The sequence below is a fragment of the Helianthus annuus genome, chromosome 9 (genome assembly GCF_002127325.2).
Source record: "Helianthus annuus cultivar XRQ/B chromosome 9, HanXRQr2.0-SUNRISE, whole genome shotgun sequence".
Lineage (NCBI taxonomy): Eukaryota > Viridiplantae > Streptophyta > Magnoliopsida > Asterales > Asteraceae > Helianthus > Helianthus annuus.
The window spans coordinates 77,181,062-77,187,355 of record NC_035441.2 but is presented as its reverse complement, the minus strand read 5'-3'; positions in this window follow the sequence as shown (position 1 = coordinate 77,187,355).

The window sequence follows — 6,294 nt, the reverse complement described above, 5'->3', positions numbered from 1 at the left end:
GCTGAAGCTCTCTCTAAGATCATTATTGATACGGTTCGGCTTAGAATTATGGGCTTCAAGGTGAGTGGGGAACCAAAGTATGACAAAATACTGGTAAGGTGGCTGATCTCAAAGAATATGGCTTTGGAGCCAGGCTAAGGAGGTTCTGTTAGTTCGGTCATGTGTTTGTGTCTTCGGGCTGTGATCCCTTGTTTTAGTTTATTCATTGGTTGTGACGGTTGTCGGGTTTTGTTCTTTTGTTTGTGTTACTAGTCTTGGTATGCCAAGCCTAGAAGTGTGTGTTCATGTCTTAACACACCCTGTTTTTATTTGTTGGTTGATATAAAATTTCACCGGGGTAACCCTTTACCCAAAAAAAAAAGAACGATTTCGATAAAGTGAACGAACTTTTTGGTTGTAGTTACATAACGAATGACATTCATTAGCATTGATCAAGCCGACCAGTATTAGGTTATGGTACCATAGGATCTGACAAATCCCGTTACTTTACTACACCCATGGTTATGTGTGGGGGTTGTGGGTAGCGACTGAATCTGATGTTTGTTAACTTACCCTTTGGTGGTTTGTTAATACGAGAACAAGTTGAACGATGGACGAGTCACAAAGGTTTGAATGTTGTTAACGAGACGACCATATATAAGTTTTCACAATTAAAACGATGACGATTTAAACGATTTGGAAACGAGTAAACGATTGGGAACGATTGGAAACGATTTGGGAACGAGTAAACGATTTGGGAACGATGTTAAACGATTTCGATAAACGATTGGCTTTTGGTTAAGTGTTTAGATAACGAGACGGGGGTAATGTGGTGAAAACATGGTAGATACGCCGTTGGTACTTCTTATATATAAGTGTTTTCATCATATTACATATCATGGCGTTATTTAGTTCACTTGGGTAAACGATTTTGAAACGATGTCACACAACGATGTTTTTCTAAGAGATATAAACTATACGAGTTTTTACAAGATGTTTTTACAAGATGTTTTACAAGTTGGTTTTCTAAAGCAAATGTTTTTGGGTTAAGAATCATGGCTACGAGGTTTTATAAACTATAACCCGCTTGATTTGAGTTGGTTAATTAAGTTGCAATATCATACTCTTTTCAAAACAAAGTTTTTAATAAAGTATTGCAACACTTAAACTAGCCATGAATTCGACACTCCTATAAAACCTATGTACTCGCCAGCATTTCTTTGTTGACTAAGTTTTTACATATGTTTCAGGTGTTGATGCTTGAATGACTACTAGGATGCATGCGTCACATAGGATCTGGACGAGGCCTTAGTGACATAATAATAGTGATAGACGATGTAAAACTTGTTTATTCTATGTTAAGACAATGCAATGTTTAATATTATCAATAAAACGAAACACTTTTTGTATCCATGGTTGTGAAACAATAGCTTTTGTTGCAACACTCCCCGACGTTTCTGCCACGGTTTGTTGTCCTACGTGGTCGGGGTGTGACACAATACGTGGCCACCAATGCACAAGGGGGTTCTAGGGTTTCGTGTTTGCAAAAAGTGTAACGAAGTAACTCGTTCCGTGCAACTTATACGCGTCTTAAAGTACTGGGCCGTAATTGGGCCTCGACGAATCTGGGCCGGCGAAACACTTGGGTTTCGTCGAGTTAGAGTTGACGAAACAGATCTTGTTTCGTCGCGATGGTCTTTGGTGAATCACTTGCTGTTTCGTTGGGTTCATTCATGTGTTAACAGTTTAAGTTTCTAAACAAGTCCCATGTTGTACAACCAAACACATAATCATGCAACCACAATACGTTTTATCATATCACCACGTGTACAGTTACAACGCAAACAAATCACATAAATAAACAACTAGACAGTCAACGTGCAATTAATGTGAAAGTAGAATGTCAGAAACTCGAGTTGTCACATTATCCTCAACTTGAAAGAAATTTCGTCCCGAAATTTAGCATGCGGTTACTGAGGAAGCTAGGTAAGTCGTATCGTTTACTGGTTTTCCTGGGGTGTCACATCATCCCCCTGTTGATTTGGAATTTCGTCCCGAAATTCTGCAGTAGTAGCTTCAGCCTTAGTAGTGGTTGCATTGGTTCCGAATAACTGGGGATACTTGAGTTTCATTTGATCTTCACGCTCCCAGGTGAACTCTGGGCCGCGACGGGAGTTCCAACGAACTCGAACAAGAGGGATTCTCGTGTTCTTGAGGACCTTAACATCCTGGTCCGTGATTTCAACAGGTTCCTCGACGAACTGCAACCGCTCGTCGATAGTGAGCTCCTTCAAGGGAACTATGAGGGTCTCATCTGACAGGCACTTCTTCAGATTCGACACGTGAAAAACATTGTGAACTGCACCGAGTTCAGCTGGTAAGTTTAGTCTGTAGGCCACTGTGCGTATTCTTTCTGCGATTTCGAATGGTCCGACATACCGCGGATTGAGTTTGCCCCGTTTGCCAAAACGGACCACACCCTTCCAGGGTGAGACTTTGAGTAAAACCCGGTCCCCGACCTGAAATTCCAATGGCTTCCTACGCTTATCCGCGTAGCTTTTCTGACGGTCGCGAGCTGCCGCCATACGTTGCCGTATTTGTGCAATCTTTTCCGTGGTGTCCACTATGAGTTCTGGACCCGTGATCTGACTATCCCCCACTTCTGCCCAACAGAGAGGTGACCGGCATTTACGCCCGTACAATGCCTCGAATGGAGCGGCTTGTATGCTGGTGTGATAACTGTTATTATTCGAGAACTCCACCAAAGGGAGGTGTTTTTCCCAGCTATTGCCAAAATCGTTAACACATGCCCGAAGCATGTCTTCTAAGGTTTGAATCGTGCGCTCAGACTGCCCATCCGTCTGAGGGTGATAAGCCGTGCTCATGTCTAATCGATAGCCAAAAGCCTTGTGCATTGCTTGCCATAGTTCTGACGTGAATCGTGCATCGCGATCCGAAATGATAGAGGTGGGCACCCCGTGCCTTGAGACTACTTCCTTCAAGTATATGTCTGCTAGTGTGGAAAACTTGTCTGTTTCTTTGATTGCCAGGAAATGAGCAGACTTGGTGAGTCGATCCACGATCACCCAAATAGTATCGTTCCCACGCTGGGATCTAGGTAGGCTTGTAACAAAATCCATGGAAATTTCCTCCCATTTCCATTGTGGTATCTTTGGTTGCTGGAGTAGGCCCGCTGGTTTCTGATATTCCGCCTTGACTCTTGCACAAGTCAAGCACTTGCTGACATAGGTAGCGATGTGGGCCTTCATGCTAGGCCACCAATAAGTGGTTCTGATGTCGTGGTACATTTTATCCGACCCTGGATGTACCGAGTAGCGAGACTTGTGAGCTTCATCCATCACTAGCTCACGCAAGTTGCCATAAAGTGGGACCCAAATACGCCCTGTTACATAGTAGGCGCCGTCTTCCTTCTGTTCCAACCGTTGCCGTGAGCCGCGTAAGGCTTCGGCCCTGACGTTTTCTGGTTTCAATGCTTCTACCTGAGCATCTCGTATCTGTGCAGGAAGACCAGACTGAATGGTGAGCTGCAATGCTCGTACGCGCTTAGGTGTAGTGTCTTTCCGACTGAGTGCGTCAGCCACAACATTTGCTTTGCCTGGATGGTACTTGATAGCGCATTCGTAATCGTTCAGAAGTTCGACTCATCTTCGTCGACGCATGTTCAAATCCTTTTGCTTAAGGATATGCTCGAGACTCCTGTAATCGGTGTAAATAGTGCACTTGGTACCGTACAGGTAGTGTCGCCATACCTTAAGCGCGAAAACAACAGCTCCCAGCTCCAAATCGTGCGTCGTGTAGTTCCGTTCGTGAACTTTAAGTTGACGAGAAGCGTAAGCAATAACTTTATCCCGTTGCATCAATACACAACCAAGACCCTGTATCGACGCGTCACAATAAACCACAAAATCATCCGTGCCCTCTGGCAATGAGAGAATAGGTGCGCTGCAAAGCCTATCCTTTAGGTACTGGAAGGCGGTTTCCTGGGAATCTCCCCAACGGTAGGTGACACCCTTCTATGTCAGTAGTGTAAGCGGTTGTGCGATCTTCGAGAAGTCTTTGATAAACCGTCTGTAGTAACCCGCCAAACCCAAGAATTGGCGTATTTCCGTTGGAGTGCGAGGCGCAGGCCAATTTCTGATCGAATCTACCTTGGATGGATCAACATGAATCCCATCCTTGTTTACCACATGGCCTAGAAAGTGGACTTCACGAAGCCAGAAGTCACATTTTGAAAACTTGGCGTACAACTGTTCCTTTCGTAGAAGTTCCAAGATAAGCCATAAATGCTGCTCGTGTTCCTCCTGACTCTTGGAGTAAATCAAAATGTCGTCGATGAAAACGATGACGAACTTGTCTAGATAGGGTTTGCACACCCTGTTCATAAGGTCCATAAAGACTGCTGGTGCGTTCGTTAGCCCAAATGGCATAACTAGAAATTCGTAGTGACCGTAGCGAGTTCTGAATGCGGTTTGGGAGACGTCCTCATCCCGGATTCTCAGCTGATGGTAACCTGACCTCAAGTCTATCTTGGAGTAGTAACTCGACCCTTGCAACTGGTCGAATAAGTCGTCTATACGCGGAAGAGGATAACGGTTCTTCACCGTCACCTTGTTTTGTTCCCGGTAGTCTATGCACATCCTGAAGGTACCGTCCTTCTTTTTCACGAATAACACTGGAGCTCCCCAAGGCGAAAAGCTTGGACAAATAAAGCCCTTTTCCAAGAGCTCTTGTAGCTGCTTTGACAGTTCTTCCAGTTCAGTTGGAGCTAAATGATACGGTGCGCGAGCTATTGGTGCTGCTCCTGGTGCTAGCTCGATTTGAAACTCGACCTGGCGATGAGGAGGCAGACCAGGTAAATCTTCAGGGAACACCTGAGGGTAATCACATACCACTGGAATATCTTCCAATTCCTTTTCCTTTGCTGATGCATCAGTAACAAGTGCCAAGATGGCAGTGTGCCCCTTTCGTAAACATTTCTGAGCCTTCAAAAAGGAAATGATGCCAACCACGGCACCACTCTTGTCGCCTTGAATTTCGAGAGGTTCCTTGCCAGAACGAGGAATGCGAACTATCTTTTCCTTGCATAAGATTTCCGCCTGGTGTTGGGATAACCAATCCATCCCAATGACGATATCGAAGCTTCCCAAGACTTTGGGAATAAGATCGATGGAGAACGCTTGACCGGCTAAAATAATATTACAACCCCTGACTACATGCGTGGCTTCTAGACTCTTACCATTAGCTAATTCTACGACATGTTTGGTGGTTAAGAGTGTTGGTGCACGTTTTAACAATTTACTCACTTTCAAAGATATACAACTTGTATCCGCACCCGAATCAAACAAAACAGTAACATAAATATCGTCGAGAAGGAACTTACCCATAACCACATTGGGATCATTCCTTGCGTCGCCCTGACCCAGCACGAAAGCACGACCCCGAGCTTCATTTCCGTTGTTGTTGTTTCCCCCATTGTTGTTGTTCCCATTGCCCTGGTGATTGTTGTTGTTGCGATTCTGGTTCTGGTTCAATTGAGGGCAATCACGTTTGAAATGACCTTCAGCCCCACACTGGAAACACCCCCAGTTTCCTCGCTGTGGCTGCTGTTGCTGGTTCTGTGGAGCTGGTGGTGGGAGTTGCTGATTCTGATTCGCAGGTCGCGAACTCCTGCAGTCTTTAGCTTCATGCCCTAACTTGAGACATCTCTGACAATGTTCCTTGCGACACCGTCCACTGTGGTGTCTGTTGCACCTATTACACATTGGGTGAATTCCCCGATATCCACCCTGCCCCTGACCACGAGAAGATTGTTGACCCAGACTCTGGTAGTCGTTTAACTTGCGCTGCTGTGCTTGAGACTGAGCTGAGACTGAACCTTTACTGGAATCCCCATCCCACTTTCTTTTGTTGTCGCTGGGCGTAGCAGAAGTAGCAGCTGGAGTGGTAGCAGTAGTAGCGCTGATACGTTTCGGTAGTTTGTCCTGCTCCACTGCCTGATCAGTGACACGATGAGCTAGGCGTTGAACATCCTGGATGTTGTTATGATTAGCCGATGTCACATGGCTTTGAATTTCCGGTGCTAGCCCCTTTAGATATAACTCGATACGCCTGATAGGTGGGTCCACCATAGTCGGGCACAGAACGGCCAGCTCATTCGACCGCTTGGTGTAGGCCTCGATCTCCGACCCCGTCATCTTAAGATTGAAAAACTCCACTTCTAACTTGTGGATGTCGTCTCGTGAGCAGTATTCTCTTTTGATCAGTTCCTTGAATTCGTTCCAAGGGGTGGCGTTA